This window comes from Pagrus pagrus, assembly GCF_965226575.1.
Source record: "Pagrus pagrus genome assembly, chromosome: 21".
Taxonomy (NCBI): Eukaryota; Metazoa; Chordata; class Actinopteri; order Spariformes; family Sparidae; genus Pagrus; species Pagrus pagrus.
Genome location: NC_140208.1, coordinates 22,402,653 through 22,428,916, shown reverse-complemented (window position 1 = coordinate 22,428,916; position 26,264 = coordinate 22,402,653). Strand labels below are relative to the sequence as shown.

The following is a 26,264-nucleotide window of genomic DNA, read 5'->3' as shown; positions in this document are numbered from 1 at the left end:
TGAGACGTATAAATATTTCTGAAATTTACAGTTTACTCTGGTTCTTATCAGAAGACATAGTCACATTCGGAGAAGACATATAAAAGGTGTTTGCACACCTCTAGAGTGTGTGTGAGACACATACACACACATACTGAAAGAGAGAGGCTAATTTGCACTAAGTTTACCACTTGTCTTTGAGTAAAAGGGTTAAATGAGCGAGAAACAGAGGGGACGAAATGAGTGCAGACACAAATCATCTGCACTTACAGTGACAGCACTCTTCCTCTCTTCCTTACTCTTGCCTCTCGCACACTAAACACACACGCGCACACACACACACACACACACACACACACACACACACACACACACACACACACACACACACACACACACAAACTCAAACAGTTATTCTTCAGTTATTTTTTTAATTGTTCTTAATTACATTTAGTGTTAAATCTTACAAAAATTATGCAGTAATATGTTTTGACAGTTTTGACATTCATTCCAATTATGATTACTGTACCTTATTTTTTTGCATACCAGGATGTACGGGAGGACAAACTTCAAAACTAATTTTCAAGTCATTCATTTCCAAAACTGTTGAGTCATCATTCTGGCTGAGTTTATGGGCCAATTCATGGTTGCAAAATGCCTAATTTTATTATAAAAATCTATCGCCTCCCATTATATGGCAGTATCTTTAAAAAAAGTTGAAGCCTGACTTATTTATGATGGAATTTCCTTTGACGCAGAGGGAGAAAGAATCCAGTATGTTTCAGACAAAACATTAAAAAATCAGGTAATTAATAAAGTAGGATACATTTTGAGACCTATGCTTTTAAAATGATTTTGAATTAGCAGGTGTTTTCTGTACCAAACTAACGAGTTCATGATACATGAGCAAAAACAGGAATGCACTGAATTTCACATTTACACTCACACACACAAGCATACATACATGCGCACGCACGCACACACACACACACACACACACACACACACACACGCACACAAGGAGATGAGTGAGTGAGTTCAGTTAAAGACGTGATGGAGCTGAACAGGATCACAGGGAAATTACAAATATTGAAGTGATCAAAACATAACAAGACGACAGACGAGTTCCTTTTTTCCTCCTGCTTCACTTCTATACAAATCTTAATGAGCTTCACTGGGCCTATAATCATGTACAGTAGGTGTGTCCGTGCTTGTTCACAGATATAAGGTATAACACTGTGTGTGTGTGTGTGCGTGTTTGGTGGAGAAGTTGGGTTGGGTTGGTTCCCTCCACTTCGAAGCAGAGATATCGCACTTCATCAGCATGCAGAGTGCAAATGAGGGAGGGAGTGCAGAGGCGATGGGGGGGCCGGGGGACAATCAATTATTCACCAGTGAAGACTTTTCTCTTATAACTAAATTCCATACGTCCTCTTGTCCAATTCATCATCTTTCGTCCACCTCCCTTCATGTTTGCAGTTTCTCTCTCTCTCTCTCTCACTCACACTCACACACACACACACACACACACACACACACACACACACACACACACACACAGGTAAAAAAAAAATCCCAAACTTCAACGAACAGCTCCAAGACTGGGAAGCACCTCTGTGTACATTTCTCAGTGAACGACTGTGCTGCAGAAAGAGATATAGTGTAATCGGTTGATCAATCATCACTGTGCAGAGCTGGAGAACCACAGATGTGGTTGTTATTACCAGCTACTGTTGTGGCTGGTAATAACAGAAGAGAATATCTTGATGAACTAATTAACACTTCCGCTGAAGGGTATAGGCTCATTCTTAGGGACAGAGATAGGAGCTCATCCACAAGAAGCTTGGAGTTCTTATGTGTATGGCTTTGCTTTGGCAGCTTCCCTTAAACTCATTAAAAGATGTGAATCTTCATTAAAAATTGAAAAAGTCAAAAGTGAAACAAGATGAGAGAGGTGTCTAAAGAGATCAGTACAGTTGCAGCACTCCACAGCTCTAGACCTGCAGTTAGCTGTTGTGCATGTGCGTGGATTAGAGTGTGATGACTGGAACATTTAAAAATGATGTAATTTACAGGCATGTGCAGTTTTCAATTCTCTGCATCTTCTTTTGGTCCAAATGGGAACAAGACTTGAGTTTACTGAGCCAGTCCTTTCAGGTCAAACATCATTCTGTGGAAAAATGGTGGAGAGATTATCTCTGATACATTGACTCTCCCCATCTCAAATACACTTACTGTTTAACACACTGGCACACACACAGGCGCACACAGGTGCACACACACGCACGCACACACGCATGCACGCACGCACGCACGCACGCACGCACGCACGCACGCACGCACACAGTGTGAAGCCTCTCTGGTCAGTTTCCTCCTCTGTCACTCCATCTCTGTAACATTTTTCAGCCCTTAAGCTCCCTGATGTGGAAAATGGACTTTATTTTTATGGTGTGACAAATTAAAAGTGGTGGTAGAGAGAATAAAACGTATAAAAGAGGGGGAGGGTGAGAGCATGTTTCCTTACATGGCAATCATTACACACCCACACACACACACACACACACACACACACACACACACACACACACACACACACACACACACACACAGTGGCTTTAATGGCAAACTATTTTTTTTTTCCTTTTGAGCTCAGGCTGTGTTCATTGTCATCTTATTAGTAACACTAAAATGTTTAATGAAAAGTACAATGCAAAACTGATGTTGAATTTATTTTTTACTTTACTGTTGAATAACTTCTGGAAAAACATATGCCCAGAGAGCAGCATAGATAAATACATACAGAGCCGGCTACACACACACACCTATTTTGCAAGTTTGATTAAACCTGGAGAAAACATTTCCCATAAAGGCCGTGCTGGACTGAGTTGTTTGTTAAGTTTGCTGTTTTTAGTTCCAAACTGCAAATGTTGTATTTTGTTTGTGTTTTTAATGTTCCTGTTTAGAACATGGTGTTTTATGATGCTTATGAACCCAAGCACTTCTGTCCCAACTGCATCACTATATTGCCATAAATGACATTAAAGCTCACTCTATTGCAATCATACAACTGTTATCAACAAAATAAAACACATAATCGAAAATATATGTGGTAGGGCAAATAGCTCTCAAAATAAATAAATCGTGGGATTTCCCCAACTGCATAAATACCACAGACATGAATACAAAACTGCTCACCTAGCTAAATCTTGCTATGACTTAAAATAATAAATAATACAAAAAAAGAAATCCATGAAAAAATAGGCATTACATCCACAGCATTGCACTCCAGAGCATTGAAAGTCAAAATGTATTGGAAAAATTCCACAACATGTTTTAATTTAATGAAATATTCTACTTCAATTTGTCGGTGTTTAGCCTTTTCAAAACAACATTTTCACTGTGGTCACAACGCTGGGAGGCACACATCTGCATTAAAATGGCAGTGTACCAGCAATCTAACAGCACAATGAATTATATCAATTGAAGAAAGCTGGTTTAATGAAAAAAAAATAAGACTAACTCATTTAATTTGTTGAATCACTATGTACTGTATGCTGGAGAGCTTTGCAAATGCAGTGGTTAAGTTCAGGTTCAGAAACTGTTTTATTAAAGTTCATAATTATTATATAAATGTTACTTTAACAGCTTTAGTCTGATGCAGTTGTAGGAATAAAAGTTTGGGACGGACATCTGATAGATGACTTAAGTGTTTCAGAAAATACTGTCTGTTTGGACTGGCCGTTACTGCACATCAACACATCCATTCACTTATTTAGGCTACACTCACCCACTCACATTCAGCCTGTGTGAAACCACTTTAATGGGCACACTGGCTGGATTCAATAGGCAATGGAGAGAGAAGAGGCCATCAGGTCTACACCATAAAAACCATTGTGTTCAGAAGAAATCAATCAGTGCTTTCCAGTGTAATTCAATTCATTCACAAAAGGCCAGGAAGCAATTTTAAAATGGAAATGCCACTTGACTTCAAGTGGAGGAGAAAGAGGGAGGAGGATTGAACCTATTCATTGGAAGCTGCTGTTTGTTAAGGTATCTCTCTTTCAGCCTGGTGTGGTTACACACTCGCCTCTTTGAACTGAGTCCAATGAGGCATCAGCAGCCATGTCTATGTGGATGTGTCTATGTGTGCTTTTGCACTTGTAGGATATCTTTTGAAAGCCAATTCAATTGTACACCTTTGGTGCAAGGGACATCTATGAAAATTCTTAATGAGGGCTTGTTTACGCTCAGCACTACATTATAGTCCTGAACAGATTCTTATAACCAACCCAAAAAGTTGCTGAAAATAATTCTTATGACACTTTTCTGACCTTTAATGGTGAAGTTATAGTTAAGTTTAGACAAGAAGATTGACATCAATTACATATCTGGTGTTGGTCAAGTATGTTTTAATGGAGTAAAACAGTGCAAGCTGCACTAGCAGTGAATCTGTCCACACTGCAGGTGTGTCCTTCAGACTAGAGTAATGAGAGGTATCTTTATCTTTAGTGTATGTGTTGACTTCAGAATTCATATGAAATTCTTCAATTTTTTAGTATAATGCAGTGTGGTACACTACCACCAGACTAAGTGACAGGGCATGTGAAATCTTACCTTATCATCTGTGTTTACAGGTTTGCAGTTGTTTCCTGAAAATGTCACAATGTTTAAGCCATATTACCAAACTTGGTAAGTACCAAAATGAGCAACTGTGAAAATTACCAACAGGTATGTTTAAATAGTAATGATAACCCACAATAGACATACTGCTTTTTTTAAGAAAGCTTCGAACCAACCACAGACGCTTACTTATAATGTAGTTTTACAAATGATGTATGTAACTGTAATTTCAGATGATGTGGTAGAACTTACACAACAGTCTGGGAATTCAGTGGCTGGTTTTCTACTTATTTGGAATTTTAAAGTTTATTATTTCAAGAAGTGCAACACAGTTGACCTCTAATCAAAACAAATACAAAGTTTATTTTACCAGACAATAACAATAAATATATTTTGTAGGTTATTTAAATATCCTCATAATTTGATGTAAAATATTCAAGTTTTAAAGGGAAATATTAAACTTTTTTGCCCAAAAATATATATTTTTTTGTTTAATACAGTATATGTATTTGCACATTTCATTTTCTTGCAGAGAATGTGCAGATTTTAAAGATGATGTGATCAATTTATAAAAGGAATATACTGTACGAATTAGTACAATTACATTTTTAATAATTTTTTATAATTTAAAAGGTGTTGCTTTCTCACTGAAGTAGTAACTGACAACACACATTTCACACATCTCTAAATGCAAATGTACAATGCTGCATTTTGTAAATTATATTTGTCCTTGTTATTTTTCTTTTACTCTTTTAATATTTTGTCTTTTTGTTTCCTAGTCTTCTGTTGAATGTGGAAATGCAAAGAGTGTGGTACTTCTGTTTCACAAAGATCTGAGATTCTAAAACATTATAAGCTGGAACAGGGGTGTTCGTACAAAACAAATATCTATTGTCCTTTTCGAACACACAGCAGCAGAAATCATAAGGATTGTTCAGTAAATGACTTGAAGCCTGGAATACCTGGGAGGGGCAGATCCCTACCCTCTGGCTCACTACATGGTTGGAGGACGGTGTCTCATCTCTATCAAGAGATACATACATGCATAAGGTTGTATATGAGCGTTCGTTGGTTTTGAAATGTTGGATAAATTGTCATTTTTTAAACTTGCTTATCTTTTATCAATGTCAGTTTAATTGTGAGATAATGTACTCTTTTCTAAGAATTTACCATGAACCTTTAATCGCTCATGATCTTATTCAACTATATAATTAGGCTCTTTCTTTTAGAGTATGTGATACAGCTGTGCAGTAAAATACCAAATGGAAACATATTTAGTGTGCAAAAGACTTCCTTCAATTATTATTTTATTATTATTAACATTTTTTTAATACATAATATATTATCCTGTGGATAATATTAATACAATTTATAGCAGCAATCTGTTATTATGGTAAAGTTTCACCATGATTCAGACCCTCTCACTCACAAAAATAAATAAACAAATACATTTTGCACTACTCATGAATGCGAAACCAAGCCTCACACGCCTGTAAGTATATTGAACCAGAGTTCCTTCAATCCATGCCGGTATATCACTCATGAAAGAGAAACAACATTTGCTGTCCTTTTTAATGTAAAAATTAGGCTTTGCTTAAGATAACAAGGGTTTTGCAGTTTGAACTACAAAGATATTGAGCATTTTGAATCAAAGAATTTGTGAATGTGAATTGAAAAAGATGTCTTCTGTCAATTTTGCACACAACTAATACAAGTGTTTTAATTCTTGTTTTTATTAGATTCTTTTGGATGGGCTGACATGATAGTGAAAAGGCCAGCCAAGTTGTGAGTTATATCTGAATCCTGAATCTGCCTGATGGTGTTCCAGAGACAATGGAGCAGATTATGGATAAAGTCAGGAAAATGTGTGGGTTAAGGGGGAATTTCAGACTGCAGTACCAAGACATCGACTGCGGAACTTGAGAATTTGGCAACTGTCAAGGTCATCCCAATAACTGAGGGTTGCAGCCAAGGACCTAATCTCATTGGCAAAGATGTAGTGTCTACCCAATAAGATGACACAGAACTCCTTTCCACACCCTCAAGCTCAGTCTCTACAAGAACTCAGATGTGGCCAAGCAAGTTTCCCATACCAACATTCTCCTACGACACTGAAATGCAGGTAGACAAGGGAAATGCAGAGTATAGGTCGACCATGACAAGACTGACACTGAGTTCAAAAACAAAGTCAGATATTCTGTAAAAGACAGACAAAGAGATATTCAAGTTCAAAGCCTACCTAACAGATGCTGACTTCAGTGATGTTGCCGAAGCATTATTCAAGAAACATCCATGCCTCTCCGAGCCAGGTTCGAACAACGGTTGCCATGGGTGGAAGCAGCGGCTGAAGACAAAAATGGGCAACTACAGAAATCAGCTAAAGGGAATTGGGTGTTCTGAATTACTTGCAAATTCACTTAAGTCCAAAGCTCCAGACGATGCATTGCCAGCAAAAAAAGTAAAGAGACTTAGGAGAGGAGAGGCCAACCGCATCCCTGACATTCCAACTGGAGAGACCCCAGACAAATTGGAAAATGAGAGACTGTCACTGTTAACTGAAGTGAAGAAGCGAAACAACCGTGCAGTGATAAAGGGCAAAATGGACAAGATGTTTTCACTGCAAAGACAGAAGTGGAAGAATTGAAACAAAGGTGGCCTGCATTGTTCACAACTGACGAGGTAAGTAACTTTCTTAATCAAGAGCAAAAGGTTAGTAGTAGTCTGTAAAATAAATCATATTATATTCTATTCTAAGAAACTTAAGAAACTGAGCCAAACCAATTCAGAATACATGTTTGGGCCTTGATGAAAGAGAAAGCTCTCACAAACCACAAAGTTGTACCGTAACTTGTAATGTCATTACATTTGCATGTGTTGCTTTGTTTTTTAAAGATCGATGCTGAATTTATGAGGATCAAAACTGTTTCACTTCCAAGCGATTCCTGGCTTCTTTGGACAAGCATCACAGCAAGAGTCAATAACCCAATCAGATCCACATAACTCCCTCTGTATTTCTCAGTATAGCGGTGTTAAGAATCTCGTCGGAATCTCGCCGATATAGCTGAGGCCTTGCTAACTGTCTTTTTAGATTATGCACACTAATGTGTATATTATCTGTAATAGCAAGGCATAATGCTATTTCAGCCTGTGTCAGGCCTCGATTGAAAAGAGATGTGACGTGGTGATCGATATGCTCCTGCTCCTCTGACATTGCTACACTGAATGATGTTTCCTGCAATGATTTAATATACTACACTATCGTTTTGTTTTCTCAAGAAATCGAGAAAATTATCCCGTTATCTCAGGAAAACGGCAGTTGTTATTTCGAGATCATAACTCGAGATCTCGAGAAAACAAATGAAATTAACTCGTTATCACGGGAAAACAGAGGAAATAAAATGTATGTATGCATGGCCCTTTAGGGCTTCCGTAGAAAATGGTATATTGTCTTTATGTCAACTTATCTTATCACTTTGTGTGAATTTTGTCTTTGACGAAATATTTTGATTTACATTAAATCAAAATTTTAAGTTTCAACTAAATCATAAATATAATTTGAGAGTTATGAAGGGTGTCGTCGTGGCAGTGTGGCGATTTTTGATTATTCGCCATGAAACAGGAAGTTACTGTAAAGCCACATTCACTCCAAGGTTTTCTGAAAACACAAACAGATAAAAATTCACTCTACAGTAGGTGGCACAAATTGGGATGACGATGCATCCATGTGAATAGGTCCTCGTAAAATGTAACATCAGTGGATGAACTGGCATGCAAAGAGACAGTACATACTACATTGTAGTCTCTCTCAAGTCTCTACATTGAATACATTGGCGGATTTCGGTGAATAAACATGGACAGTACTTATTCACTTCAATAAAGAAAGGTAAAAATGTATTTTGCATTCAATCTTAACACATCCCAATGAATACGGGTTTAATATGTTCATTAAGTGTTCCCTTCAAGTAGTTTTGTCTTGATACTACTTCCTCAACAAAAAGTGTTATTACAGCACAGTAGCTGCCAAACTACCTTCCTGTTTTTTGTTTTTTCAGTTTTCCTGCACAATAATTAAAGCAACAAGTCTGTGACAGTGACACCATTCACACTACTACAAGACACTACCATTACAGTGATTATGAAGCTATTATTTTAAGGTAAATAAGTAATGTTGCGTTAATCATAAAAGATATGTGCATATGCATTTGCATGTCCCTGAGCAGGACAGTGCTCTACTGTATTGGTCTAACAGCAACACATGAAAGCTCCCTGGCTCCAACAGCTATTACAGCCTTCTCACCTCAAATACATTTATCTCAGTGCCAACACAGAGGCCACACAAGCCTTTTCAACAGCACACACACATAAGCATACACACAGACACACACACACCTACAAATCCCAGTGGCGAGTGGTCCACTGTCCGGGATCAAACCAAGGTCAGCAGTGTGATTAGTGCTTAGCGCCGGAGGCTAGCACTGACAGGCAGTTTCCCCTTAATGAAGCCATCACTGCATGGAGAGAGCGAGACAAATACTGCTAGTCAGCCCAACTGGACCTGCTTGATTAACAGCTGCAGCAGTCTACACATCAGCCATGCTAAAGGGATATATGTATGGGGAGAAGAATATTTAAACTATCATTGAGTCACAGGCTGATGATATAAGGCCAGATTCTAGTTCATCTGCATTTGGGAAGTTACGCATATTTTGACACATTCTCACTCATACTGTACCATTTTTGCTTTGAATGCAATTCTATGTCTGCATCAGTAAATATAGCAATCATCTTAAGATCACATCTTTGATATTTCTTCTTTTAATGTATGTTAATTTATAATTTATTTATAAGTGTAAGCAACCTTGGGATATTTTACATTCAACCAAAAAATTATTTTGAGACACATCCCAGTATTTGTAGACTTGAGAATTCAAATTACCAAACTACCAATCTGTCAAAAAAAGTAATTAAGAATTCATACACAAAAGCAGTGTCGAGAGAGGGCTTTATAATGATGACAGAACTTACAAAAAGTATAATAAAGTGATTGAATAAATTAATAAGCAAGATTTAAGACATTTTCATTATGAGAAAAAACGTAGTCTTTGTGGATCATAGTTGCACATAATGTCAGTATTTCTAAAATTGTGTCCACGGCCCACAGTATACTTTAATGTGCAGCACTGGGAAAGCTGCCTCAGGCCATTCACACATAGCACTGCAATAATAAAGAATTATAATTTACTATAACACAGGAACCATTTGTATTAGCAGTGTAGCAGTACAGTCTGTGGCAATTTCACTTGAATTAAAGAGGAGCTGGTTCCTATAATAAAATTCACCTTTACTACTTTAACCTAGATTACTACCACAACCTAATTTTCATTTGGAATATGAAGTTGAACAGCAGAGTGTGCCTGGTCGGATGATGTCATTTATGCTGGAGTTGCCAGTGAATAATGAACCAGATGATCAAGACATGTTCTCATTCACTACCAAAAGCGCTGCATTCACATATAACACTGAGTCACTCACTAATCAACATCAATGGCCCCAGTTGAATGGCATTGAAGCAATTGTCTCTAGTCTCACACACTAGTCACATGGTTTCAGGATAAAATAACTTATTTTGTCTCAAATCACCATGCTGAAAGCGAATCCCATGTTGTTCATGTCTTTTTGTGAATTTCCACTGACATGTCAACACAAAACTAACATGTTGCTTCTAGAATTTGTGCACCGGGAGCATTAAGAGTAAAGGCAGGGGGCTTGCCGTTCTAGTTAACAGCAGATGGTGCAATACCAGTCACATTACGATCAAGAAGCATATTTGTTGTTGATACTGAACTTTTAGCAGTGGGACTCCAGCCATATTATTTACCCAGGGAAATTTCACATGCCATCATGGTTGCTGTTTACATCGCCCCCTCTGCCAACCGCCATAGCTCAAATCCAAACTCAACACCAGAGTGCCCTCATGACTGTCTCAGGTGACTTCAACCATTTACCATGGCAAAAACCCAGCCAAACGTCTTGCATGTGAACTGTCCAACCAGCCGCACCAGTGTGTCAGCTTATACAGCACACAGGCGATGCGGATCCAAAAGAGGCATGATGGTACACATCCTGAAGTTGACGTGTGGGGTTTTTTTCCCCAACATGTTTCCCTGGTGTCCACCTGTTAATCTAAACACGCATTGGCTGACTGTTTATAATCATATGGATGCTTTTATAATGTGTTGTGATTGAGATCCTGACCCACCATGCATCGTGGAAAGTGACAAAGTTACGTTTTTCACTCTAAATTACATAATTCCATAATCGCCATCAGTTAACCCTGTCTGACTCTCTCACTCGTGGGGAGGGATGCTGTTTTCTGGGGATAAGTTCACTGAAGTCTTGGTCAGGAGGGCTCACAGTTGCAGAGATTTTTTCAATACAAGTTTCCAGAGACAGTAACTACAACAACACAATAATGGAAGGAGACAAAGACATGGTGAGTAAAAGTTCTGTCACATAATTACCTCCATTCAACTGTGGGAGCCGCCAGGCTCTGCTGCCGGGGACAGACACTTTTTTTAGGGAAGAAATGTGACGAAGCGTCTGTAGGACAGACAGGAGGACAGACAGGAGGACAGACAGGATGATAGACAGGATGACACTTTTCCACGTATAACTGTGGTATTTTTTTCCTTATATAAGTTGCCAAAGACACTGACAGTTACTGTTGTTTGGTCCTGTAACGTCGCTTTGAGGGTTGAAGTGTGGGTCATTTGTCTTTTATTTGATGAGTGAAGGATCTGTTTAGCTGTCAGACTGTGAACACCATCAGACTGACACACCACTGATCCACGCCTCCGGCTTTTCCATTCACACAGACACCGGCTTGCCTCTGCTGCGGCTCTGATACTACCTCTGGAGGCGGATCAGAGCCACAGCAAAACTGTCCCCCCTCTCCGTATCTGAAACCTACATACAGACGGCAATGCAGAGTATCGGCGCATGATTTCCACACTGAAAGGGAAGTGTGAATGGGGCTACTGTGTGTCAGAGAGGGTGGTCAGCAACACCTGGGCACTGCAGGGGGCAGGCCTGTCTCCCTTCCTCTTCACCTTCTACATCAAGGACTTCAACTACCACACAGGGTACTGCCATCCTCAAGAAGGGCCAGAGCAATCTCTACTTTCTGAGGAGGCTAAGGTCCTTTGACATCTACTGGACAATGATGAGGATGTTTAATGAGTCTGTGGTGGCCAGTGCTATCCTGTATGCTGATCTGTGTTGGGCCCCTGACGCTAACAGACTCAACAAACTGAACAGAAAGGCAAGTGACATTATTGGGGTGAAGCTGGACCTCCTTGCAGTGATCTCATACCCCTTTTCGACCTTTTTTTTTGCTGGTTCTGGGCTAGTGCTAGTGCTGGATCAAAGTTGAACAAAAATCTTTGTGTTGCCACGAACATGGCTTGAAATTGTCCCGAAGTCTCCTTAAAATTATCAAGTGGTATCACGTTTCCGACTATTGGAACGCTGTGTCCCTTCGTCAAACCTATCCAGTGGTTTCACACTTGCAAATGCTGAAACATAGTCTTTAACTTCGGTCACCAGCTTGGCAGCCTTCTTGCCTGCAACTCCACCACCATCTGCTCTACCTACGTACATTATAGTCAGGTAATAAAGGTGTGATGTGAACGTGATACAACATGTTGTGTGCAAATGCCGGTATGGTACGTAGCCTATGACATGAACAAACTTAAACGTACCTGTGGTTTGCAGAAATGTTAGCTGCTAACATTTTATCCTGGTGATGGGGCTTCCATCTTGAGTGGTAGGTCACAATAAAGCAGCACAAGGTCTCAGAATTACTGCTACTCAAAACATTCTGGAACGTTTTTCACGTCCTCTTTAATACATTCACATAAAGATGGAAATCTAGAGGACAGGAGCCTACTTTGTTTGTACAATTTGTACACACTGTGTTCTTCATGACCACATTACTGTCGGTATAATGGTATTTTTCTGTCAATATAGCAAATTGTTTGCATTTACAGTAGGTTTTCCTCTGACCTCCACATCTGGCCTGGTCTGCTGTTACTGTACAGCATCAGTGCACTCATAATTCTCTGTTATGAAACAGAGAAATATGACAGAGAATATAGGGGTTTCACACACACTGACTACACACATACATACACACGCATCACTGTCCACACATAACATAGAGCTGATACTTCATGTGGCAGAGCAATAGAGTGTAGAAAAATGGTTTCATAAGGAACACGCTGGGGGTGAATATACACTGTGTATTGAGATGGAAACCAATGAAATAATGAATGAAAGTAGATCATGTTGCAGCAGACAGCACTGGATCTGTACCTTGATGCAGCTTATACAGCCAGTGGGGAGACAAAAAGACTGGACAAAAGACGGCTTAAATCATACACTCACACAAACCCAAGGGTGTGAAAGTGAGAGAAAGGCCAGGGCCCAGTCAGAGGAATTAATTGAGGTAGTTTGTTTCACAGCAGGCAGTTTATTAAATGCCATGTCACCACTGGGCCATGGGGAGTAACACACTAACACTGGGATGGGGGAGGAGGGTTGTTGTAGTGAAGTCTGGCACCAGCACGAGCCATTCCTCTAAAATCAGCTCTCACATTTCATTCATTCTCCTGCTCCTGCTCTCCCTCAATTCCATTTGCACAGTGTTTATTTTATCCTGGTTTTCGTCATCTTCTTTCTCTTATTATGGTTATTTTCTCCTTCCTGTGTTACGCCTTTCTTCGTTTCTTTGGACTTGCTTTTACATTGGTGCTTCTCTGGTCTACCAACCACACAAAGCACTTTACCCAACTTGTCATTCACACACACACACACACACACACTCACACTATGGAAAGGAGGTGTCTTCAGTGTCAAGTTCATACCATTTATGTATTCATGTTTGTAGTTGTATCCTATATTGAGAATATTAGCTACAAATCAATCATATAAATTATGTCAAAGGTCAAGGATGTCAATTTTAATTCACCATTACTCTTCAGTCCCAAGTACATAAATCACCAATGATCATCATTGCTACACATTTTGCTCTCCCAGTGCCTGCAGCCATGTAGAAAACCAGCCTAGTCTCCAGGATCAAATGTTAGCAGTTAAAACCACAGATACGTTCAAATTTGTACATGTCATAGGCTATGTACCGTACTGACATGTCTACAAAACGTGTCGTATCACGTTCACATTACATGTTCATTATCTGACTTTCATCTGGGAGTTGAGGCAACAAGGCTGCCAAGCCAGTGACCGTGGTTGGGTATTTCAATATTTTCTAAGGAAACCCTCATAGCAAAGGTCCAGGGGGACTGAAAAGTCAGTAGAATTAATATACAGTACTACAATGCTGAGCAAGAGCAGTGTGTGGGATCTTCTTTCGAGACTGAAGCTACCCTTTCCAACGCAACTGCAGATTTTACACTAATTGCGTGCAAACACACACCAAATCAGTAGTGTTTTGGTCTCTGGACCAATTGGAGAGCAAGCATATGGCACAAGAGCTACATTTGATACTGTAGATCTAACACTGGCGGTGGCATGGTTTATGTTGACTCTGTGGATGAGCGGGAGGGAAGGAGGTAAATCTGGACAGACGCCCAGTACCTGTCTAGAGATTTACCCACAGTCCCATTCCCACTCCTTCTCCCTCTCTGGCTGGAAATATTGACTGGCAAGCACTCTGCCCAATTAAATTAATTTTCTGCAAGACTCGCAAAGGTGACGCCTGAGAAAATGGAGGTTACATGAGGAGGAGAAGGAGGAATGGGGGGTTAGTAGTAATGGAAATTGGGGAGAGGGGGTGAAGACCTCACAGTTTACTGTGACAGAAAATGGAGAAACAAGAGATCTATAGTCAGGGGGAGGAGTGGACACAGAGAAATCAATGTTAATGAGAGGAGGAGAATGAAGACATAAAAGAGTTAAATATAGATGAATAATGTCACAGTTTGGCTTACCAGTCACCTGCTTTCTTCTGCCTGCCCTGTCACCTGCCTCTTTCTCCCAGTCATCCAACTCTACTCACCTTGCTCTCACAGCTTCCCCTCATCAGCAATCAACCTGGTATCTACAGTATACTTCAGCCTCACACACACTCGTTGCCAGGTTGTTCTTTGCCTTCATGCAAGACTCTCCAGCACTTCTCCTCAGACTGATTCCCTGTTGCTGACCAACCCGCCTCGCCTGATCTACAGTAAACTCACCTGCCTTCTGTCCCCGGCTTTGAGATTCTCCGCTACACTGGATACAGTGGTGCCTGCGGCTGTCTGGCAAAGTTTTTCCTCCACCTCGCTACCGAGTCTGTCTCCCATCTATCTACAAGTGTGTTGAGACTGTTGCTGCTACATTCTCCTCGGCTTCACATCCAGATTCAGCCCGCCTTGGCTGCGGCAGTCCCAGAGACTTTATTAAGACATTCCTGTGTTTATACTCGTCTTGCATTGTTCCTGCTGAGTTGGGTCTTGCAAACTATTCCTGGTTTTTCGAGTGCTGCAATTGGGTCCTTACACCACCTGTTACAAATAAGTTGAGTTTTTCTTCCTTTACTCATTTTTTCTCTCAAACACACAGCCCGCCTCAAGGACAGCATGAAGTGACATGCATGCAAGGCAGAATGTGAATCTGAAAGACTACGTATTAAAAAATACTGACTGTGGGCAGTACTATAAAAGTTATAATTTGGTATAGTTTACTGTACCAGAGTTAGCCTAAAGCTAATTGTCATTTGCAGTCCTTTGTCAGGTCACATTTAAAACAGACATATAGTATCAGAACCCCGCTAAAGAAACTAGACAAGCAGGATGCATAATGCAATGTTTCACACAGCAGTACATCTCTCTCACACTCACACGCACACACCATGTCAGCAACAAGTTTATGTGTGATAAATTAAAAGCAAGTATGTGTAACGCAAATTCAATCAAATGCAGACCCGGTGCATAAATCAGCGGTTACAAAGTTGAGCAGCTTTATCAGACTTTTCAAATTGACAAATCTTTGTGCCCTATCTGAACGCTCTGTGGCGTTTGGTCTAAAGCGCATCATGTAAGTGTGTTCAGGGCGTGTCCAACTCTGTTTTACGAGTTAAACAGCGGATAATTCCCTTTCAGAGCCAGTTGCGCTAGGACCTGAAGCACTGCTATTAAACAGTGGCACTCGTCTTCACTTAAGGATAGGTATGTGGTCCTCGGCTGCTGGACCCTCTGCTTCCGCCGTTTCACAATCATCTGTTCCATCAACAACTCTGTTTGTCTGTGATGCAGGTGGGTGAAATATGTCCTTTTTAAATGAGGAAAATATTAATGACATTATCTGCAGCAGAAACAATGTGTATTCCTTAACATGCACATTTGTGTACGAGGAACAATGATAAACGTATTTATCTAAAACTCCTGACTCGCCAACAGGATTGGTTAGTATTTCATGTTAACTAATGTTCTGTGTTCTTCTTCACATCAAAAGGTCTCTCTCTCTCTCTCACTCACTCACTCACTCACTCACTCACTCACACACACACACACACACACACACACACACACACACACACACACACACACACACACACACACACACACACACACACACACACACACACACACACACAGTCCAGATTGTGACAGTAAAGCAGATAAAAGATAAAAGTTTGATTTTGTTTCCTGTCAAGTTAATAACATCTTTTACTTTTGCTGCTCAAATATGCCACGATATTAGTGTCATCTACATTACTGCATCATGGAAATGTTTAAAATAACTGAAAGCAGCTTCTCTTATCATAAAACCAGAGTGTACGTGTGTTGCTAAGGAGCATCTTACTATCTGAATAATGTGCTTTTTAAATGGCAGGAAACATACTACACCTTTGACTTTAGACCAGATTTTTGTTGGTCTATGGCGCTGTTGCTTTCTGCTGCCTCAAGATAACAATCCACCATCAGTGCGCCTGACCACACCTCACGTTAAGACAAACATGTTCAGGGGTGCCCAGACAAAAACTGTGTGTTGAATTTTACTTGCAGTTTTTACACTGCTCAGCCTAATCATACATAGAGCTGATGTTTAAAATAACCTCATGAATTTATAATGTATTGTTTATAAATTTAAAAGCATCTAGCTGTGGTTCCTTACTGCCAAATTCATTAGTGGGGAAGTTTACAATTGCATGTTACGTGGGTATGCAGTGTTCTCATCCTGTTGACAGTGACGAGATGAAAATACTTTATGAGGCATGTAAATTATTCTAACTGCTGTGTGTTTGTGTTTGTAGCTACAAAAATTCTGCTTTGACCAATCAAAAGCACCACTAATGAAGATTAATTAACAATTTTGCAGCCTGGTAACATCCAAATGCTGGATGAGGTAAATAAAAGTAGGCTGAATAACGTATACTCTAGATGCTGTTGGCTTCCTCCAGCTGCTGTCTAACTGACATGTACACACGTGGACACACACAAACAGCTAATGCACATGTGTATATGTTGCTACGGTTACAACTCACGTGCTTCAGAATTCCTCTATTTGTCCCGCAAATGGGCCCCACTGTTCACCCACATCAACTGCTTACTTTTGTCATTTGATTGGAATCACAAATTATTTCCGAAATTGTGTGTGTGTGTGTGTGTGTGTGTTTTCCTTGTGCCATATGCAGTGATCGGTGCACCAGGCCAGTCCAAGTAATTGACTTGGACGTGTTGGGAAAAGACTATTAAAGTAAATAGAGGTGTGAAAAAATGGAATGGAGAGGAGACATCTGTTCATCTCTAAACTGCACAACAATTACACAATTACAGACTATCCCAGCCCCCATTTCAGGAGCAATTCAACCTATCCAAGCCCTACAGACGTGAGTTTTACCTCTACATCTTCCTTAAAGGAGAAATTCACCATGTTTTTATGTGGATGTCCCAATCAGTGTTGATGGCAAATGTAGTTAATTGAGGCAATCAAATCCCCAGTGCGTGGTGTCTTGAAAGAGAAAGTTGGGTTATAAGAGTTTTCCTGCTTGCACAGCCTGTCTACATGTACCAGGATGCATTGCATGCAACCTCCTGACGCTATACCCCCTTACACTTCCTAAACCTGCTAAGCACGTGAAGGTGGGTGTTTCAAACAGGGCTGTGTACAAAAAGGCATCTGAAATAAGTTAGCTACGTCATTGCCAGTAAAGCGGAAGAAGAGAAAGAATGTGACGAGATCATCGTAGTTTTCATTGTTATAATACTACTATAGACTATATAATTATTTATATTTGGTAGTGGTATATATATACAGTTTAATTAATATCCTTTAGATCTCAGTCCAGTGAGAAAAATATTAATTCACAACATTGTTCACAATAAAAACTGTGAAGTGATGTTGTAAAACTTTCAATGAATAGAACAGAAACAATAACATGGAAGATGGTTTAATGGACTGATGAACTAATGCGATTACTGATGATGACCTGCAGTCGTCACGGCCGGTCACTGCAGGTCGTATTTCAAGCTACACCTGACCACTGTGTGTATTATCTTGTGGTATTAATAATGAGTTCTATCATATTACTATTGTAATATCGTATTACAAAGTTATTGACCATGAAAACATACACACGGTTTTAATTCATTACAATACAGTCCATGCCTGTAAAACTTAAATTTCCAGGTCTTCAGATGTCATGGTAAGTAGGTTACAAAGTAACATATTTGAAATTTCTTTGAAATTACCCCCAAATTACCCCAACATGATTTAATAATACAATTCAACAAGCAGTACATGTTAATTATGGTGATGGGAATTCAGGCTCTTTGTAGGGAGCTCTTCATTTAGTGCCACTTTTGGCTTTCATAATTTAGCTATATTTAGCAATATGTTGACCTATGATGGGTACACATACTGTATATCAATTAAAATAATCAATATAATTATATTAAACCTTATCTCCAGAATACCATAATTCTACAGTACCCAGTCTCATGTTCTGTCGGCATTAATCGATCATTAAGGTCAAAGCTGTTCCTGGGTTTTCGTATGCAAAAGGAAATCATTTGAGACGTATTTACAGTATCTTTATTACAACTGTGCTCACTGACACAAATATGCTTTCAGAAAAGGCTTTGAATTTTTTTTTTTTTTTTTACTTCCTTATAATTCTGCTCTTTGCCCTTACTTGATTTTAACTTTCTGCTGTGAAGAACTTGGCAAGAGAGTGGGCTTCAGCTGTGCAGCCTCTTTCATGTGGCATGGACGTCATTGATGGAAAAAAAAAACACACCTGATGTTATACTGAATATACTGGTGTTTGCATAAAACACTGTGTATTGTATACTGCAAGGATAGGTTCTGGCCCCCATGTGCATTATGAGAGGTGCTCGAAGGCTAGCTGTGGTTGTATTGGGCAGCTCCCAGTGTGACTGTGTAAACATGTAAAGTCATAGATCATAGATTTAGGTTTCCATGTTATACAGGCTTTTCCAACCTAAAGATTGGATACACAAGAAAAGGTCCCTGTCATTTCCGAAAATATCTGTATGGTTCTATAAACCCAGCTGTCATATGACCAGTTTTGTCTCTGGGGGTTGTTGTGATACAGTAGTGTAATTCATTATGCCTTTATATGTTGATACAACTAATAAAGCATGACAGGTTTCATATGGGAGAAATGCAGCACATTACATTAGAGACAGAATCTATCTGGAGAAGCCACGAGAGGCGACTAGAAACATACATTGCAAGAGAAAGAGATCAACAGATAGATCTCTAGTAGTTAAAAGAGCATATCTCTCTATACTGTAATTCACATTTATAATTCATCTGGCACAACATGGGAAAGGAGAGCCAACCAGAGCGCACTTCAGAGGATAGATAACATAACACATTCCTCACATCACTGGAAGGAGCCATGAGGTAGAGAACAGAAGGAAGAGGCTGCAGCGCTGGAGAAAATTACACAGTATCAACCCTGACAAACGGCAGAGGAGGGGATTAAAAAGTTGCCAGAAGAAGCGAGAGATGTGAGGGGGTACAGAGAGATGACAGGATCAGAGTGGGAATCACAAGAGGGATTTTTATGGTGTAAACACAAAAGGAGTAAAAGGTAGCCAGGAAGGGTGAGAGCAACACAAAAAAAATGAATTTATTTAAAATGTGGAGCACCTGAAAATGCAAATCCCAGTCTTCCTCCAAGGGGGCTGTGATGCAAACTACTGAGTGTTATCTGAGTTAAAAGAAACAACCTCAAAAGAAAGACTTGCATGATACAGATGTCGACATCTGATAGCTAGCAGTTAGTTAGAAGCAGCGTGGCATTACAAAATATCTCATGAATTTGCACTCCTGCTCAATTTCAGCTTATCTTGTTCAGACGGTCATAGAGATCGCAAAGGTAAATCACAGCGAAGCTTGCCGACAAGTTCATCATGTTCAGCTGCAGTTACAGGCACTGGAATTGGAATTGGTACAAACCAAACATGCCATACCCGATTTGGTAATTTTACTGGCCTGACATATTGATGCATAACAGCAATACCTCTCTCCTTCAAGCCATGGATATTGATCACCTTCCATTAGGTGAGCGAACAAAAACCCATTTGAAATCTATTGGATCCATAAAATAAGGGCAGCAGTTATCCAGCATGAAATGAGGAGGTGGACCTTTAACTCCCTCCTTCTTCATTATCTTTTTGGAACGCTCTTTATTCTGCTACTCACTGTGACTCCCTTCATCCTGCTGTTAATAATCTTTTTATTCTTTATTCTTCACTAACTGACTAAGTATTCATGGTTACTCTGCTATGCAACTGCAGTATAAATTGTACTGTCGTGTCTTCATTTATTGTATTTGCTGGATTTAATATACTCTGTAGTCAGTTTATTAGGTCCACCTAGCTGAAACTGCTGCAGTGATCTAACAGCCTGCAATAAACCCTCCCCTCATGAAGAATAATTCAACTTTTGCACATTTTAGAAGATGTCGTTTGTGGCACTGATGAATTGTTATACTGAGACACGTTTCTTACTGTGGTCAAGAGAGCTCGATGCACTGCAATTTAAGATTTCACAAGCAGATGACGAAACACACAAAGTATCTTGCCCAAAGACACTTCGACATGCAGACCAGGGGAATCTAACCAGCGACCTTCCGATAACAAGACGCTGGGTCTACCCCTGAGCCACAGCCGCTCCAAAACTGCTTCGTGGGGACATTTTACATTTACCTTCTAGGGCATTTAGCAGGGCATGTAATTCTATCAACCCTAATCCACTATCAAATAAAACATATTTAAATCTGCTAGATCCAGATTTTTATTTGGATCCACATCAAATTGTACTGTATCAAGATCTGTGTATTATGCTGCACACATGTCGTGTTCTGCTTCTATACGGCCATTAAATCGAGTTGTTTATATGTTCATGAGTCAAGAGAGTTAGAGTCCCCCCAGTTTTATCCTCAAACCAAATAACACTGTGAGCTAATCATCAACATTTCGTATTAAAGCCCCAACAGAAACAAAGTTGGTCTGCTACCTTTACATTTTAAATGCCTGCTTTACCTCTCTCCCTTTATGAGGGTAGATCTATTTATCTATAAAGTCCCTGTAGTGAAGAAATGAAACCTTTAGATCATCACAGATGCTCTGCTCTTTACATCACCATGGAATAGAGACGAATCTGCAAGGAGGGACAAATTCACTGTGCAGAGGGAGGAGAAGGGGGATGAAATTTCTCTCTCTTCTGCCATTACTGTGTATCTATCTGAAAGTGATTCAAGAAAAGCCAAGAAACAATCTGATATATATTGGTAAGCAGCAACATTATTTGACTGTGCTCTCAGAGTTGTTCGTGTTTTAATTAAAAAACTGTAGGTCTGCATTTTTTGCACTGCACACACACGTACACACACCATCTCAGTGTTGTACTGTGGTCTGATCTGATTGCCGTTAAGCAGTGGTCTAATATTATCAGATTAATTCAATTAATATAATCTAATTTCCTCTTAAGTGCTGCTTCTCTAATTAAGTATGGGAGGACCCAGGGTACGGCCCACCCACTGCTTAGCAAAGCATGACGGAGTGCGTCTGTGTGTGTGTTTGTGTGTGTGTCTGTGTGCGTAATGCAAAAGCAAATACACGTGTGTTTTCCAAGCGCATATGTACCATTTACACTCGGTCTATCACACACATACACTCACACACGTTGATGGGACTGGTACAGATTAAGCAATATCTGGAGGCTAGTGTAATTAGGGCCAATTCAATTGGACTTTGATACTTCATTATATACCTGCCAACAACACCAGCGATTGATAGCCATATTTTCCTTCTCCATTTCGTTTTCTTCCTCATTAATGGCGTGGAATTAATGAAAATGGCTCTGAGTGGCCTCACTGCTGGAGGACAGCATTCATGCTGCATTGGCTGCATGTTTGCATGTGTGTGCATGTGTTGTGTGCGTTTGTGGACTTTTCCTTAACGGTCTCTCTCTCTCTCTCACACACACACACACACACACACACACACACACACACACACACACACACACACACAGGTGTAAATTATCAGCAATTTTTGGAGAGACAGATGCTCTGTGTCCATAACATAGTACAGCAGCAGAGTAAGGAGTATGACTATGTCTACACTACACCTTCTAAATTAAAAAGCTCGGTCAACATTTGCTTTTCCATTAGGTTTTGTAGACACCTCTGGCCACAAAGCATGACCCAAAGAACAATAATAAAAAAATTTTTAAAAACTTCCAATCATACTTTAAATTTCCCACAAACATTAAGTAAAGAGTGGGACAGTAAACCCACTGTGATGGGTGAAGGTGGACTTTGGTTTTGAAGCCTCAGCCTACAGCTGCCACCATCTTGTTTTTTCTGTAGTTTGAAGTGGCCATATTTTTGGACAAGAGGCTTAAGCTGAAGAGGAAACTAATTGGATCTGGCTGAAAACTCAAAGATTAAATGGCCAGATTACAATAGGCTGTATTTTTTTAGGGTCCCCTCAATATGCACATTTTTATATTTGGTAAACAAACATACGTAAGAACTTAAACGCCACATCATTCATTCATTCACATCACAGATGAAGGAGAAAAGAGTCTGAGGCTGCATGTAAAACATACTCATGTCTGCTGATAGGAGTTTAGTGTGGCGCTCAAGTCACATTGATTAAGATATGCACACAGTGCACAGATGGTCAGAAATGGTAACCAGTGTCTTAATATGTGTTTCCTTTTACAGTTATTTCAATGTGGATTTGCTGTTCACAATGTAGCATCATCAGGGATAAAATGCTACCCTGGACGCAAGGATAGTGAGTTTGCTGCATACCTTTCAGATTTTAATGCCTGGTAATAACAACGTGATTGTGGTGTTGCACTCAGGGACTGTGGGGGGCGCTAAATCACACAAAATGCCAATTTCTACATAAAATGTGCTTTATTGACTATTCTAATATTTCGAAAATCATGGCCCATCCCTTATATGATGTCAAGAATTAATGACAATAAATGAGTCTTATCATTTTGGAAATACAGTATATCCAGACATATTTGCAAGTGCAGATTGGCATATTATTGGCTGAGGTCTCTCTGAGTACCCTTCTAGTTTTGATTGTTATCTTTACTTAAAGGTGCATTTTGAGAAGACATTAGTTTAAAGCATTAAAAAATGTAACCAACCCTTTCAACAGAGTGTGAATAAGTAACAGTTCTGGCGTTGTCCATGTCCAAGATATACGCATGTATGTATTGTATTGCATAGATATCCACTGCTAAGCAGTCAGAACAGAACAGGGTGTCCCTTCTTGTAATACCACCACCTGCTATAGAGGCAGTAATGAGTCACCTGCCTCAGGAGAGGACGAAGAAGTGGAGCCCAGGGCATAGGCTAACGCATAGCAGTTTACAGCCTCAGTCAGTTAGCTAGTAAACACAAAGATGCAGAAGCTCCAGAAAAACAGCATCATCATCTTAAACAGCTCCCAGAGAGAAACCACGTCCGTGGCAGAGAAAAGAAGTAACATGAAATCTAAATGAAGCTAATCAAGCGAACGTACAGATGCAGCCTCTTGAAGCTTCCCGTTCTTACTTCAGTGATCTACTAAATACTGCTGCAGCTGGCTAAACAGGACCGGCGTCACCATGTTTCTTATTGTCAAGCTTGTCCAACCTTATCCTATTTAGGATCGGCCAATTAGTAGACAGCTTACAGTGACATTTTGTACAGGTGATGCACGGCCAGTTTCATTATTAAGAATCAAATATTTTATGTGAACATAAAAATGAATGTATGACTTTAATTTAATATCAGTTACAGCAAGTTAAATATTTTTAAAAACTCTCCAGAAACCTCCATTTGATCTTTATGTCTGAGGATTCAAATCAATAGGTGAGCTTCATGGGGTTGCCAGGTCAGATAGGTGTCCCGTGTAGGGTGGCCAGAGTCAGGGATTTGATGTCCCTTCCGTGAGGCTAAATTGCTGAGCTGTACATTTGCCAGTCCACAACCCTGCCAGGCAACGACCAGTGGACTTCTCAGATTTCACACACAAATACAGGCACACTCTCCTGCTCCTTCACATCCTCTCCCCTTGCTTTACCTCTTGTGTGAGTGTGCGTGTGTGACTGGTAACAAACTTTCAGTGTTTTGCCTCAAAGTCCCGCAGTGCAACCTGTCTCTATTACAGCGTTCTGACAGCTTGCAGTTTTATTTTACCCCACACACAAACACATTGTACTTCTATCTGTGTGAGGACCCTCACTGACAAAACGCATTCAGAAGCCCCTTGGAACCAGTTTGGGGGCACCTAACTCTCCTGTATTTACTTTCTTTTTTTCTCCTTATTCTAGCAGTCAGCATCAAGTGCCATTCATAATTTAATTTTTGAGAGCCATAAGTTTCGGTATGGCTCATGAAAGTCAAAGATTTACATTTGCTTTGTCTGAGAAGGGATGAATTTTTAAAAAATGCCAGTCATTCTTTTTCTGTGAAATCAGTATGGACAATGGTGTCCTTGATGAATTTATTTGATGGCATAATCACATTTACTAAAGAGCCCCTGAATGCCCAAACAAGACATGTGTGATACCATTGAAAAGCAGAGAAACTGAAAAGTTAATAAACATTTTAGAACAACAGCCATTTTTAGCAGCTTTAGCTAGTCAACGTCTTTGCCCTAACCCTTTAATTCTAACCTAACCCTTAAAACCATTTCTTAATCCTCAACCAGCCCTTTGAAATGTCCTCACTTTCAGAAAATTAAAAATGGTTCTCACAAAGATCGCTGTACAAGTACGTACGTGTACACACACACACACACACACACACACACACACACAGCCTTCAACCGTCCTGTCAGTCAGCAGAGCGATTCCAGCGGTAAACACCGGGGTAATTACCCACCACCTCCCATAGACCCTGTTAAAAAAGCCCCAGGATGCCTACCGGAAGTGTGTAACCTTAAACAAATGACAGCAGGGTCCTCCCCAGATGCCTTAGTGTTGTGACCTGTGACCCTGCTACCCTGTGACCCCTCTCTCTACTGTATGCTGTCACATCATTGCCGCACTAACAAGCTGGCTTGTCTGAATAACCTTTAACTGTAGAGCCATCCAGCTTCTCAGAGACCTTTAGCTGACATGTTATCTTAAAGTTTTCCACTGTATTTTTCTGCTTTTTTCATCTCTCATTTTGTTCCTCTTTGTCACTGCAGCTCTCTTTCTACTGTACACAATATTTCTAACCTTTACTTAAGTCAGCAAAAGCTGACGCTATTTTCCCGAAACATTTCATGGCAGCTGCTTATCAGTAAGGAAAAGAGCAAATGGGGTCACAGAAGCACACACAACAAGCAACCAGATTGCACTCGAAAAGGATACATACAGTGTTACTGAAATATGAGATGTGGTTCATATCTGTTCAGACTGCATTAGCTGTTCATATTTAAATGATATATCTGTATACATTTACACCCTGCACGTTCTCACTCCCATTTCAGTTCGGTCAGTGGCCTTAAGTTTCAAACTATGATGCTCTACCTACTTCTCTAGCGTCAGCTTTGTACATAACGCACTCAGCAGTCATGGTAGCTAAAACACACAATATACAATGTCCGGTTAGACTTTCAAAATAAAGCTTGCTGACAAACAGCTCACACATTATCATATATTAAGACTTGGTTAGCTTTAGGTCCCAAAAATCCATGGTATGACTTAGGAAAAAAAGCATACTTTAGGTTTAAAAACTACCTCACGTGACGTAGTGAAATAAGTTATGTCACTTACGTATAACTTCAAAACAAATCACTCTTGAGTCTCGGTCACAAACAAATGAGATCAATCAATCAAAGTTAATAGAAAGAAAGACGGAGCACAAGAAACTTTGAACTCTGTCTGACTTGTAGCGTATCAGAATTCATTACAGACTGAGCCCTGTAATTCTAACTGCCATATCATTATTTGTCTTTTGTTTATAGGAGGCCGACTTCAAGGTCAAATATATTTGCTCATCTAACAGTGTGTGAATAAAGACAGACGACAAGAAGGAGGGGGGAGTCAACAGGGACAGGAAAATGAAAAATGAACGTGAAGAAAAAAGAGTAACACAGACGGAGGGATGAACAGAGAATAAAAACAAA

The 26,264-nt window shown here is 39.9% G+C and overlaps 1 protein-coding gene across 15 annotated transcripts in view; it reads right to left on the bottom strand.

Annotated features, from left to right (window-relative positions):
- LOC311250962 (RNA binding protein fox-1 homolog 3-like) overlaps nt 1-26,264 on the bottom strand; it is a 655,829-nt gene that overhangs the window by 140,718 nt on the left and 488,847 nt on the right. Inside the window, exon 2 of one of the 15 annotated variants that reach the window (XM_084343153.1) lies at nt 6,839-6,943. The exons of the other annotated variants lie outside the window; for them this stretch is intronic. The gene's annotated coding sequence lies outside the window, so the exon portion shown is untranslated. The remainder of the gene's footprint in view (nt 1-6,838; nt 6,944-26,264) is intronic. 15 annotated transcript variants of the gene reach the window in all.